General features: G+C 38.9%; 1 protein-coding gene across 1 annotated transcript in view; it reads left to right on the forward strand.

The window, feature by feature from the left end:
• Positions 1-15,441, forward strand: part of LOC137254259 (leucine-rich repeat-containing protein 15-like) — a 1,016,997-nt gene that overhangs the window by 916,249 nt on the left and 85,307 nt on the right. The gene's annotated exons all lie outside the window — the stretch shown is intronic.

Below are 15,441 nucleotides of genomic sequence, written 5' to 3' on the forward strand. Positions count from 1 at the left end.
CTGTTGCTTGGCCAATGAAGAACTACTTTGTAGAGCTTGTTCTTGATGGATTGGCTTCACATACTCAGTATCGTTCCGACGTTTCCCAACAAAAGTGCGCGCTGGCTTGAAACCATCCTTGCATTCTTTCTGAAAAATTCTTTGAGTCATTTTAGTGCGTCCATTAGGGTTTGTTGATGCCGGTCTTTTCCTCGCAGGTACTTTTAATTTCGCTTTATTTGGCACATTCGATCCATCAACCTTTGCTCGATCTACTTTCCTTGACTTTCGTGGTCTCTGCCGAATCTCCTCCACCAGCACTCGCTTACTGCTGAACCCTTTTTCTAAACTGAAGTTAAGTGGCACATCTTGGTTCTCATAATGCATCACCCTTCTCTGCATATCGATCTTGATGTCATGGTCAACCAAGAAATCCACTCCCAATATAACTTCATCAACAATCTCCGCCACAACAAATTTGTGTAAAACCATGACCTTCCCAATCAATACTTCACATATCACTTCTCCTTGAACTTGGTTATACTCGCCAGTGACCGTACGCAACTTTGCTCCAGGTAACGGTTTTACTCTCCTGTTGACCAGGTCAGATCGGATCAAGGAATGAGATGCGCCCGTATCTACAGTCAGTATTCGTTCGTTGCCATCCACATTCCCTCTGACGTTAAGACTGCTCGATTTTCTACCAATTTGCGACACAGATATCACAGGGCATTCAATAGCTGGATCTAGCTCTCTACCTCTTACTCGCTCTTGCTCATCTCCTCCAGCTTTGCGTTTACGCCCACCCACATTGTTGGAACTATTAAGGCCAAGATCGCAATGACGTGCAATGTGACCGGACTTCCCGCATTTGAAGCATTTCATAACTCCGGCATTTTTCTGTTGTGATCCCTTCAGAGCTTCCAAAATTGCGTCTACCCACTCTGGCCTTTCTACTTCCACACGGCGTGCTTTGAAAACTGGCTTACACAGAAGCGACGCTGTTTCCTGAATCAGGGCTTGTGACACCGTTTCTGCGAATGTTGGCTTTGGGTTTGCGTATGTAGCCCGCTTCGTTTCCACATCTCGTATGCCATTTTTGAAACTCTGGATTTTTACCCTTTCAGTGTATTCCACGGGTGCGTCCGCATTTGCGAGATGAGCCAACCTTTCAACATCTGAAGCAAACTCCTGCAAAGTCTCGTTAGCTTTTTGGTAGCGGTTTTGCAATTCTATTTGAAATATCTGTTTTCTGTGTTCGCTTCCGCCGTTCTACAGCAGCCATCAATGCGTCATAACTGTTCCGCTCTCCTTCGGGAATCGTCTGTAGGATTTCCGCTGCTGGCCCCTTCAATGCCACGAACAGTGCAGCAACTTTATCTTCCGCATTCCAGTTGTTCACTGCTGCGGTCTTCTCAAACTGTAGCTTGAAGACCTGGAAAGGAACAGAACCGTCAAAGGATGGTGTTTTTACCTTTGGATTACTCGCTGAAACTGCTGGACGATTTAATTGTAACTGCTGAATCCGATCTTTCAAAGCATCCATCTCAGCTTCCATTTTATCTTGTCGTTCACTAAAACCCTCCAACTGCGATGATATGCGATCCTCTTGCGCTTTCAACTGCTGAGCCAACTGAGATATCATATATGTCTTCTGTTCTTCCAGTTGCGATGCCATATACGTTTTCTGTTCTTCCAGTTGAGTTTCCATCTTGGATGTTATACGGGTTTCCTGCGATTCCAGTTGTGAAGAAATTTGTGTCGACATTTCTGAAATACGTGTTTCTTGTGCTTCAATTTTCGATGTTACTGTCGACGTTTGTGCAGATATTGCAGCCAATATCACGTTCAAGTCTGTGCTGGTAACCGTTTGCGATGTTTCGTTTTTCTCTTCAATTTTTGTTGTCTCTTCGCCATCAAGATGAAAGACATAATACTCTTCCACATCAATTCCTTCTGCTTCCATTGCCTCTCGTAGCCGTGCCTGAAGTTCAAGTTTAACGCCGCTTGTATTCAATCCACGGGTCTCCAACTCCTTCTTTAGTTGCTGGATCTTCAATTCACTGAACTTTGCTATGTCCTTGTTGTCCTTTGGAATTTATTCAACAATTCCTCTTCTGACACCAATTGTAACGAATTTACTTGTAAATCCTCTTATTTGCAATCCTCTGCTAAGTTCGAATCACTAAACTGTTGAATAAATAACTCCAATATTGAATAATGGAAAAATGGCCTTTATTAAAGTACTTCACAATGACACCTTTACTTTGCTACTCGCTGGCTTAATAACCAAACTGATTGATAATTCAAATTGAACTCTACTATTGGCCGCCAGATCGCGTGCTTAATCAATAACTGATTGATTGCTCAACTCAAACTGAATTACTCCTTACTCGCCTGCCCCGCTTTTATAGTTTACGCTGCATACTTCTAGGCTCTTCCATTTCCAGAACTTACCAACTATATTCATGTGTGTATAGTTCTCATATAGTTTCTACTTGTTTACAATTGTCTACTTTTTAGCGCTTCTCAGATGTACATATGTGAGTTTGTAGTTTACAGTCTCCCGCACACACATAAGCGTATAAGTAAATTCATCCGTGTGTGACATCTCATATCTCGCTGCCTTGTATGTAAATGTTGCTCGTCGGAAAGTGTACATATGTGTAGACGCAATTATTGATTCGTTTATGTAGATACATAATGATTGAATTATTGGTGTGAATTCACGTCACTGCCTAGCATCGGCCTGGAGATGGCAGCACTCCTCAGTTTTGCTAATATTCGTAACAGTATATATATATGAAGCTTCAAATTTCACCAAATGCTTACATGTATAGCATATATTGATGTCTGAAAAACTCATTGAGATCGGTGGTATACATAGTATATATCTCATACAACCGGTTGTTCAGATAAGAAACTTTGCGCAATTTCTTCCCCATTTTAACAGCTAGAAGCTGAAAATTTCACCAATTGCTTACGTATATAGTATATATAGTTGTGTCAAAAAATCATAGAGATCGGTGATATATATAATATATATATTGTCACGGATATTAGCATCGCTAAGTTATACCATCACTAAGGCGATGCTAAGGCCACGATAAGCAGTATTTACGTCAATAATCAAATCATGTATACACATATATAAGGCAGCCGAAAGATGTCACACACAGATGCATTTACTTATACGCCTATGTATGCGCGAGAGACTGTAAACTACAAACATTCACATCAATAATTCAATCATTATGTATCTACATAAACGAATAAATAATTTCGTCTACACATATGTACTTATACGAGCAGCGTAGCGGCAATGCACAAACACATGCATATATCTTATCTGAGTTGTCACAAGAGAGAGCAATAATTTGTGCACGTAGTTGTGGCTGGGGATTTTGTAGCCGAAACTAACTAGTAAGTTCTGGAAATCGAAGAGCCTAGAAGTATGCAGCATAAACTATAAAAGCGGGGCAGGCGAGTAAGAAGTAATTCAGTTTGAGTTGAGAACTCAATCAGTTATTGATTAAGCACGCGATCTGGCGGCCAATAGTAGAGTTTAATTTGAGTTATCAATCAGTTTGGTTATTAAGCCAGCGAGTAGCAAAGTATAAGTGTTATTGTGAAGTACTTTAATAAAGGCCATTTTTCCATTCTTCAATATTGGAGTTATTTATTCAACAGTTTAGTGATTCGAACTTAGCAGAGGATTGCAAATAAGAGGATTTGCAAGTAATTTCGTTACAATTGGTGTCAGAAGAGGAATTGTTGAATAAATTCCAGCAGACAACAAGGACATGACAAAGTTCAGTGAATTGAAGATCCAGCAACTAAAAAAGGAGTTGGAGAACCGTGGATTAAATACAACTGGCAATAAGATTGAACTTCAAGCACGGCTACGAGAGGTAATGGAATCGCAAGGAATTGATGTGGACGAGTTTATCTTTTATCCTGTTGGGGACGAGACAGCAACAAAAATTGAAGAGAAAAACGAAACATCCCAGACAGTAACGAGCACAGACTTGAACATGATATTAGCTGCAATAACTGCTCAAACATCGACAGTGGCATATCAGCTGGAATCACAGGAGGCACGTTTAACATCCAAGATGGAGGCACAGGAGGCACGCATTTCAGAAATGTCGTAACAAATGTCATCTCAACTGGAATCGCAGGAGAACCGTATAACAGCGAAGATTGAAGCCCAAGAGACACGTATAACATCAAAGATTGAAGCACAAGAAACACGGATATCCGAAATGTCGGCGCAAATTTCAGCACAGATATCATCGCAGATCTCTGCTCAACTGAAAGAGCAAGAAGAACGTATTTCCTCGAAGTTGGAAGTGCAAGATACAAAAATTTTACAGTTTGAAGAAAAAATCGAGGCCGAGGTGGATGCTTTGGGAGGACGTATCGAGCAGTTGCAACTAAATCGCCCAGCAGTTTCAACGAGTAATACAAAGGTAAAAACACCATCCTTTGGCGGCTCTGTTCCTTTCCAGGTCTTTAAGCTACAATTTGAGAAGACCGCAACAGTGAACAATTTGAATGCTGAAGATAAAGTTGCTGCATTATTCGTAGCTTTAAAAGGACCAGCTGCGGAAATCCTACAGACCATCCCAGAGTACGAGCCGAACCACTAGGAAACATTGATGAGCGCTTTAGAGAGACGTTACGGAAGCGAGCATAGGAAACAGATATTCCAAATTGAGTTGCAAACCGCTACCAAAAAGCAAATGAGACATTGCAGGAGTTTGCTTCAGATATTGAAAGATTGGCTCATCTTGCAAATGCGGACGTACCCGTGGAATACACTGAAAGGGTAAAATCCAGAGCTTCATAAATGGCATACGAGATGTGTAAACGAAGCGAGCTACATACGCAAACCCAAAAATGACATTTGCTGAAACGGTATCACCTGCATTGACTCAGGAAACGGCCTCACTATTGAGTAAACCAGCATACAAAGCTCATCGTGTGGAAGTGGAAAGACCAGATTGGGTAGACACAATTTTGGAAGCACTGAAGGGATCATAACAGAAAAATGCCGGAGTGATTAAATGTTTCAAGTGCGGCAACCCTGGTCATATTTCACGACATTGCAGCACCGGTTCCAATAGCTCTAACAATGTGGGTGGCCGTAAATGCAGAGCTGAAGGAGATGAGCAAATCTCAAAGTCCACTCAATCGTTAAACTAAAGCGATTCAGCCGCAAGGGGCGACAGCTGGCTCCCTCAATTGAATGCCCCATAATCTCTATCTCACAAATTTGAAGAAGGTCAAACAATCTTATTGTCGGAGGACATGTGGATGGAAGGGAACATTTACTGACTGTAGATACGGGTGCATCTCATTCCATCATTCGAGCGGATTTAGTCAACAAGAAGATAAGACCATTGCATGGAGCAAGATTGCGTACAGCCACTGGAGAAGACAGCACGGTTCTAGGAGAAGTATCATGTGAAGTCGCAATTGGGAACGTCACGGTAGTACACAATTTTATAGTGGCAGAGATTCTTGATGAAATCATAATTGGAGTGGACTTCTTAATCCACCAGGGCATCAAGATTGACATGCAAAGCAAGACGATGCGATATAAGAACATGGATATACCACTTAATTTCGGCTACGAGAGAGGCTACAGCAGTAAACGAGTGCTGATGGAAGAGAGTCAGCGAATACCACCAAAATCCGAAGCAGTCATCTGGGCAAAGGTTGATGGAGATTGTGGGACAAACAAATAGTGGGTTGTCGAAGCAGCAAACAAATCAGCACTGAATATACTTGTAGGAAAAACCCTGGCTATGACAAAACAAGATGGACGTATTCCGGCAAGAGTACTCAATGAGTTCAAGTCACCACTCAAACTGACTAAAGGAGCTATTTTGGGAAGATGCCAAGAGGCTGAAGTAGTTATTAACTGTGAACAGCTCCAAGAACACGTTTCAACTAGTAATACTGATCTTTCAAATGACATCACGGCATGGATACAGGGGCTAGAGAAGCATATCAGAGTAAGGCAAAACAACTGCTCCTAAAGTACGCGAACATATTTGACCATGATGGTTCCAAACCAGGCCGCACCAATGTTGTGAAACATCAAATTGACACTGGAGATGCGAGGCCGATACGTCAAGCTCCACGTAGTGTTCCACTGGCGAAGCGGGAAGTTGTGAGTCAAATCATACAAGGAATGAGCGACAGCGGCGTCATCGAACCATCAGCTCGTCCATGGAGCTCACCGGTAGTACTTGTAAAGAAGAAGGATGGAAAATGAGGTTTTGCGTGGACTACCGGAAGTTGAATGACGTAACGAAAAAGGATAGCTATCCATTGCCAAGAATTGACGACACTCTGGGCTCGCTATCTGGTACGAAATGGTTTTCCACGCTGGATTTGAAAAGCGGCTACTGGCAAGTTGAAGTGAAGGAGGAAGATAAAGAGAAAACAGCCTTCAGTGTGGGTGATGGTCTTTGGCAAATTACAGTGATGCCTTTTGGACTTTGTAATGCACCAGCTACTTTTGAGAGACTCATGGACCAGGTATTGAAAGGACTACATTGGAAAACATGCTTGGTGTACCTGGACGACATCATCGTATTGGGCAAGAACTTTGATGAACATCTTAAAAACTTAGATGAAGTTTTCCAGAGAATAGCTGGCGCTGGTCTGAAGTTAAGTCCCAAAAGTTTGCGCTGTTTAAAAAGGAAGTAAATTATTTGGGTCACAAGGTAACGACAAAAGGTATCCGTACAGCGAATGAAAAGATAGAGGCAGTAAAGGATTGGCCAAGACCACAGAACCTACATGAATTAAGAAGTTTCCTTGGGCTGTGCACATATTACCGCCGATTTGTACAAAATTTGTCCAGCGTAGCCCATAGCCTCCATAAGCTTACAAGAAAAAGTAAAGCTTTTGAATGGAAGAAGGAGCAAGAAGTGGCTTTCCAAACATTGAAGGAGCGTTTGTGCACTGCCCCAATGTTAGCATATCCGATTCCAGGAGCAACATTTATTCTAGATACAGATGCGAGTGGATATGCTATAGGAGGCGTTTTATCACAACTGGTCGATGGACAGGAGAAGGTAGTTGCATATTACAGCCGTTCGATTGGAAAACCAGAGAGGAACTACTGCGTTACGCGGAGAGAGCTGTTGGCATTGGTAGAGTGCATTAAACATTTTCACAAATACCTCTACGGCCAGCGATTCCGTGTCAGGACAGATCACGCAGCTTTAAAATGGCTACTGCAGTTCCGTAATCCAGAAGGACAATTGGCACGGTGGATCGAGCGACTACAAAGCTATGACTTTTCCATTGAGCATCGAAAAGGTAGTACCCATGGAAATGCCGATGCAATGTCACGAAGACCATGTAGTTTGGAATGCAAGCACTGTTCAAAATCCGAGGCTAAAGAAGACATTATAGATGTCCGGCTAATGACTATAACATGTGCAGATGAATGGGACAAGGAACAGCTAAGAAAGTGCCAGCTAGAAGATGCAGATCTGTCACGTGTTATGCAAGGGCTCGAACGAAACGAAAGACCAAACAGAGAAGAGATGTCAGCAGAGAGTCCCATTGCGAAGTCATATTGGGCACAGTGGAACAGTTTAGAATTGATATCCGGTTGCCTCCATCGAGTATGGGAGAGTGAGGATGGTAAATACAAGAATAAACTGATAGTTGTTCCTAGAAAGAGGATTCCTGATGTGCTCAGCGATCTGCATAATGGTCCAAGCGGAGGTCATCTTTGAATCACGAAGACGCTCGAGAAGATTAAACAGAGATTCTATTGGTTTGGTTGCCGTCAGTCGGTCACTGAGTGGATTGCGAACTGCGAGGTTTGCAGCAGAGCGAAAGGGCCCAGAACACGAAGTCATGGCCAGATGAAGCAATATGACTCAGGTGCGCCATTTGAAAGGATCGCTATGGATGTCGCCGGTCCATTTCCTACTAGCAACGGCGGAAACAAATATGTACTGGTAGTTATGGATTATTTCAGCAAATGGCCAGAGGTATACCCAATCCCAAATCAAGAAGCGGAAACGGTAGCAGAAGTGTTTATAAACAATTGGGTTGCAAGGTATGGTGTACCAATGGAGTTACATTCTGACCAAGGCAGGAATTTCGAATCAGCTGTGTTCCAGGAAATGTGTAAGTCATTGGGCATTCGAAAAACACGGACAACTGCATTGCATCCTCAATCCGGTGGTATGGTAGAACGATTTAATAGAACATTGGAGGAGCACTTAAGGAAAGTAGTAGACAAGTACCATAAAGAATGGGATACCCGCATACCATTATTCTTGATGGCTTACCGATCAGCAGTGCATGAGACAACGGGCCAAACCCCTGAAAAAGTAATTTTTGGCAATGACCTTAGACTGCCAGCTGATTTGAAGTTTGGGATAGATGCCAATACGGAGAGAAATGTCAGGAAATCCACTAGTGATTTGGAAGAAGAGCTAAGAGAAATACATGATCTGATAAGGCAACGAACAAAGATTATGAGTGACAAGATGAAAGCCAGATATGATAAAGCAATTAATTCAGAAGGTTTTCAGGAAGGAGATTTGGTGCTGTTACACAACCCGCAACGAAAAAAAAGGTTTGTCCCCGAAATTGCAGTGTAATTGGGAAGGCCCATACAAAGTTGTAAAACGGATCAACGATGTAGTGTACCGCATACAAACCATCGGTAAACCACGAAACAAAATGAAAGTGGTCCATTTGGAAAGGCTGGCAACGTTTAGATCGAGAGATTTGTCTGATCGGGAAGATCAGACTTAGGTGGAAGGCAGTGTCACGGATATTAGCATCGCTAAGTTATACCATCACTAAGGCGATGCTAAGGCCACGATAAGCAGTATTTACGTCAATAATCAAATCATGTATACACATATATAAGGCAGCCGAAAGATGTCACACATAGATGCATTTACTTATACGCCTATGTATGCGCGAGAGACTGTAAACTACAAACATTCACATCAATAATTCAATCATTATGTATCTATCTAAACGAATAAATAATTGCGTCTACACATATGTACTTATAGGAGCAGCGTAGCGGCAATGCACGAACACATGCATATATCTTATCTGAGTTGTCACAAGAGAGAGCAATAATTTGTGCACGTAGTTGTGGCTGGCGATTTTGTAGCCGAAACTAACTAGTAAGTTCTGGAAATCGAAGAGCCTAGAAATATGCAGCATAAACTATAAAAGCGGGGCAGGCGAGTAAGAAGTAATTCAGTTTGAGTTGAGCACTCAATCAGTTATTGATTAAGCACGCGATCTGGCGGCCAATAGTAGAGTTTAATTTGAGTTATCAATCAGTTTGGTTATTAAGCCAGCGAGTAGCAAAGTATAAGTGTTATTGTGAAGTACTTTAATGAAGGCCATTTTTCCATTCTTCAATATTGGAGTTATTTATTCAACAGTTTAGTGATTCGAACTTAGCAGAGGATTGCAAATAAGAGGATTTGCAAGTAAATTCGTTACAATATAATGGTATATATAGTATATATATATATTTTTTTTTTTTTTTTGCGATTTCGGCCCCAGTTTAACAGCCAGAAGCTCCAGATTTCACCAAATGCTTACATGTATAGCATATATTGTTGTCTGAAAAAATCATTGAGATCGGTGGTATACATAGTATATATCTCATACAACCGATTGTTTAGATAAGAAACTTTGCGCAATTTCTTCCTCATTTTAACAGCTAGAAGCTTCAAATTTCACCAAATGCTTACGTGTATAGTATATATTGTTGTCTGAAAAAATTATTGAGATCGGTGGTATATATAGTATATATCTAATACAACCGATTGTTCAGATAAGAAACTTTGCGCAATTTCTGCCCCATTTTAACAGCTAGAAGCTTCAAATTTCACCAAATGCTTACGTGTATAGCGTATATTTTTCTCTGAAAAAATCATAGAGATCGGTGGTATATATATTATATACTTCATATAAACTGTCATTTTTGCCCCTTTTTTACGGATAGAAGCTTCAAAATTCATCAAATTTCATCAAATAGTTACGTTTACGTCATATATTTTTGAAAGTCGTGATTCGTAGTCATAGTTTTTATATTCAGACTACAAAAAACGTGAAGCTTTGCATCCTCACAAAGTACCTACCTATTTTTTATTTTATATTTATCTTAAAAATCGTTTAGATATGTTCAAATTTCACCAAATGTTTACGTGTATAGCATATATTGTTTTCTGTAAAAATCATAGAGACCAGTGGTATATATAATCTCATACAACCGATTGTTCAGATAAGAAACTTTGCGCAATTTCTTCCCCATTTTAACAGCTAGAAGCTTCAAATTTCACCAAATGCTTACGTGTATAGTATATATTGTTGTCTGAAAAAATCATTGAGATCGGTGGTATATATAGTATATATCTCATACAACCGATTGTTCAGATAAGAAACTTTGCGAAATTTCTGCCCCATTTTAACAGCTAGAAGCTTCAAATTTCACCAAATGCTTACGTATATAGCATATATTGTTGTCTGAAAAACTCATAGAGATCGGTGGTACATATATTATATACCCCATATAAACTGTATTTGTTTGCCCCTTTTTACGGCTAGAAGCTTCAAAATTCATAAGATTTCATCAAATAGTTACGTTTACGTCATATATTGTTGAAATACGTGATTCGTAGTCATAGTTTTTACACGCAGACCACAAAAAACCTGAAACTTTGCACCCTCACACAAAGTACCTATTTTTTATTTTATATTTTTCTTAAAAATCGTTTAGGTATGTAGATTTGTTCACTATATATTTCTTATCTTATACATCCGATTATTCGGAGATTACGAATGGGATAAGATTATTGTTCAGCCCCATTCATGAAAGGTATGAAGTCTTCGGCACAGCCGAAGACAGTCCCGTCCTTACTTGTTGTTATTGATATTAGAGAAAAATTGTAAAGTTTACAAACGGCGTTGATTACTAGGACATGTTTCTGAATTTCACTTCTTCATCAGATAGCTTTTCGGGAGCTGAGCATTGAACTCGAATCTCCAACATTCATATCACTGCAAAGGCAAATGCCTTTAGCTACTGAGCCATATGAATGTCCCGTTGCTCGTTGTACTATTGGTCTCTAAGAATTGCCTTTTTGTTTCTATTCCTTTTAGTCACCATGTAGGCACATACACTCTGTATGTAGTTTATTCCTAATAGTGTGGAAATGATTTTTAAGCGCGCTTTTGAAAGCTTAGTAACATTTGTTCGGATTTTTACAGTATTTATTTTTAATACTTCCGCTGTTACTATTAAATCAATATGATCATATGTTTTTTATTAGCGAGCTTTGCTCATATTGCTTTATACAATGGTTTTTGTTATTGATATTAGAGAAAAATTGTAAAGTTTACAAACGGCGTTTATTACTAGGACATGTTTCTGAATTTCACTTCTTCATCAGCTAGCTTTTCGGGAGCTGAGCATTGAACTCGAATCTCCAATATTCATATCAGTGCAAAGGCAAATGCCTTTAGCTACTGAGCATATGAATGTCCCGTTGCTCGCTGTACTATTGGTCTCTAAGAATTGCCTTTTTGTTTCTATTCCTTTTAGTCACCATGTAGGCACATACACTCTGTATGTAGTTTATTCCTAATAGTGTGGATATGATTTTTAAGCGCGCTTTTGAAAGCTTAGTAACATTTGTTCGAATCATATGATCATATTGATTTAATAGTAACAGCGGAAGTATTAAAAACAAATACTCTAAAAATCTGAGCAAATGTAACTAAGCTTTCAAAAGCGCGTTTAAAAATCATATCCACACTATTAGGAATAAACTACATACAGAGTGTATGTGCCTACATGGTGACTAAAAGGAATAGAAACAAAAAGGCAATTCTTAGAGACCAATAATACAGCGAGCAACGGGACATTCATATGGCTCAGTACCTAAAGGCATTTGCCTTTGCACTGATATGAATGTTGGAGATTCGAGTTCAATGCTCAGCTCCCGAAAAGCTAGCTGATGAAGAAGTGAAATTCAGAAACATGTCCCAGTAATCAACGCCGTTTGTAAACTTTACAATTTTTCTCTAATATCAATAACAAAAACCATTGTATAAAGCAATATGAGCAAAGCTCGCTAATAAAAAACATATGATCATATTGATTTAATAGTAACAGCGGAAGTATTAAAAACAAATACTGTAAAAATCCGAACAAATGTTACTAAGCTTTCAAAAGCACGCTTAAAAATCATTTCCACATTATTAGGAATAAACTACATACAGAGTGTATGTGCCTACATGGTGACTAAAAGGAATAGAAACAAAAAGGCAATTCTTAGAGACCAATAGTACAGCAAGCAACGGGACATTCATATGGCTCAGTAGCTAAAGGCATTTGCCTTTGCAGTGATATGAATGTTGGAGATTCGAGTTCAATGCTCAGCTCCCGAAAAGCTAGCTGATGAAGAAGTGAAATTCAGAAACATGTCCTGGTAATCAACGCCGTTTGTAAACTTTACAATTTTTCCCTAATATCAATAACAAAAACCATTGTATAAAGCAATATGAGCAAAGCTCGCTAATAAAAATCATATGATCATATTGATTTAATAGTACCAGCGGAAGTATTAAAAACAAATATTGTAAAAATTCGAACAAATGTTACTAAGCTTTCAAAAGCGCGCTTAAAAATCATATCCACACTATTAGGAATAAACTACATACAGAGTGTATGTGCCTACATGGTGACTAAAAGGAATAGAAACAAAAAGGCAATTCTTAGAGACCAATAGTACAGCGAGCAACGGGACATTCATATGGCTCAGTAGCTAAAGGCATTTGCCTTTGCACTGATCTGAATGTTGGAGTTTCTAGTTCAATGCTCAGCTCCCGAAAAGCTAGCTGATGAAGAAGTGAAATTCAGAAACATGTCCTAGTAATCAACGCCGTTTGTAAACTTTACAATTTTCTCTAATATCAATAGCAAAAACCATTGTATAAAGCAATATGAGCAAAGCTCGCTAATAAAAAACATATGATCATATTGATTTAATAGTAACAGCGGAAGTATTAAAAACAAATACTGTAAAAATTCGAACAAATGTTACTAAGCTTTCAAAAGCGCGCTTAAAAATCATATCCACACTATTAGGAATAAACTACATACAGAGTGTATGTGCCTACATTGTGAGTAAAAGGAATAGAAACAAAAAGGCAATTCTTAGAGACCAATAGTACAGCGAGCAACGGGACATTCATATGGCTCAGTAGCTAAAGGCATTTGCCTTTGCAGTGATATGAATGTTGGAGATTCGAGTTCAATGCTCAGCTCCCGAAAAGATAGCTGATGAAGAAGTGAAATTCAGAAACATGTCCTGGTAATCAACGCCGTTTGTAAACTTTACAATTTTTCTCTAATATCAATAACAAAAACCATTGTATAAAGCAATATGAGCAAAGCTCGCTAATAAAAAACATATGATCATATTGATTTAATAGTAACAGCGGAAGTATTAAAAAAAAATACTGTAAAAATTCGAACAAATGTTACGAAGCTTTCAAAAGCGCGCTTAAAAATCATATCCACACTATTAGGAATAAACTACATACAGAGTGTATGTGCCTACATGGTGACTAAAAGGAATAGAAACAAAAAGGCAATTCTTAGAGACCAATAGTACAGCGAGCAACGGGACATTCATATGGCTCAGTAGCTAAAGGCATTTGCCTATGCACTGATCTGAATGTTGGAGATTCTTGTTCAATGCTCAGCTCCCGAAAAGCTAGCTGATGAAGAAGTGAAATTCAGAAACATGTCCTAGTAATCAACGCCGTTTTAAACTTTACAATTTTCTCTAATATCAATAACAGAAACCATTGTATAAAGCAATATGAGCAAAGCTCGCTAATAAAAAACATATGATCATATTGATTTAATAGTAACAGCGGAAGTATTAAAAACAAATACTGTAAAAATTCGAACAAATGTTACTAAGCTTTCAAAAGCGCGCTTAAAAATCATATCCGCACTATTAGGAATAAACTACATACAGAGTGTATGTGCCTACATGGTGACTAAAAGGAATAGAAACAAAAAGGCAATTCTTAGAGACCAATAGTACAGCGAGCAACGGGACATTCATATGGCTCAGTAGCTAAAGGCATTTGCCTTTGCACTGATCTTAATGTTGGAGATCCTAGTTCAATGCTCAGCTCCCGAAAAGCTAGCTGATGAAGAAGTGAAATTCAGAAACATGTCCTAGTAATCAACGCCGTTTGTAAACTTTACAATTTTCTCTAATATCAATAACAAAAACCATTGTATAAAGCAATATGAGCAAAGCTCGCTAATAAAAAACATATGATCATATTGATTTAATAGTAACAGCGGAAGTATTAAAAACAAATACTATAAAAATTAGAACAAATGTTACTAAGCTTTCAAAAGCGCGCTTAAAAATCATATCCACACTATTAGGAATAAACTACATACAGAGTGTATGTGCCTACATGGTGACTAAAAGGAATAGAAACAAAAAGGCAATTCTTAGAGACCAATAGTACAGCGAGCAACGGGACGTTCATATGGCTCAGTAGCTAAAGGCATTTGCCTTTGCACTGATCTGAATGTTGGAGATTCTAGTTCAATGCTCAGCTCCCGAAAAGCTAGCTGATGAAGAAGTGAAATTCAGAAACATGTCCTAGTAATCAACGCCGTTTGTAAACTTTACAATTTTCTCTAATATCAATAACAAAAACCATTGTATAAAGCAATATGAGCAAAGCTCGCTAATAAAAAACATATGATCATATTGATCTAATAATAACAGCGGAAGTATTAAAAACAAATACTGTAAAAATTCGAGCAAATGTTACTAAGCTTTCAAAAGCGCGCTTAAAAATCATATCCACACTATTAGGAATAAACTACATACAGAGTGTATGTGCCTACATGGTGACTAAAAGGAATAGAAACAAAAAGGCAATTCTTAGAGACCAATAGTACAGCGAGCAACGGGACATTCATATGGATCAGTAGCTAAAGGCATTCGCCTTTGCACTGATATGAATGTTGGAGATTCTAGTTCAATGCTCAGCTCCCGAAAAGCTAGCTGATGAAGAAGTGAAATTAAAAAACATGTCCTAGTAATCAACGCCGTTTGTAAACTTTACAATTTTCTCTAATATCAATAACAAAAACCATTGTATAAAGCAATATGATCAAAGCTCGCTAGTAAAATTTGTTGCTTTCGAATTGAAAAGAACGTAGTCTGTTCAATGTGACTAGCATCCGGCGTAAGTAACATCAACGATGGAATCATTCCTGCGCAACTTCAAAAGTCGTTGGGGTTTTCCTACCGCTGTTTGGCCATCATCTATACTAACTGCCTCAGGCTTAACTATATCCCGAAGTCTTGGCACACGATTAGGGTTATTTTCATT

The sequence above is a fragment of the Eurosta solidaginis genome, chromosome 5 (assembly GCF_040869045.1).
Source record: "Eurosta solidaginis isolate ZX-2024a chromosome 5, ASM4086904v1, whole genome shotgun sequence".
Lineage (NCBI taxonomy): Eukaryota > Metazoa > Arthropoda > Insecta > Diptera > Tephritidae > Eurosta > Eurosta solidaginis.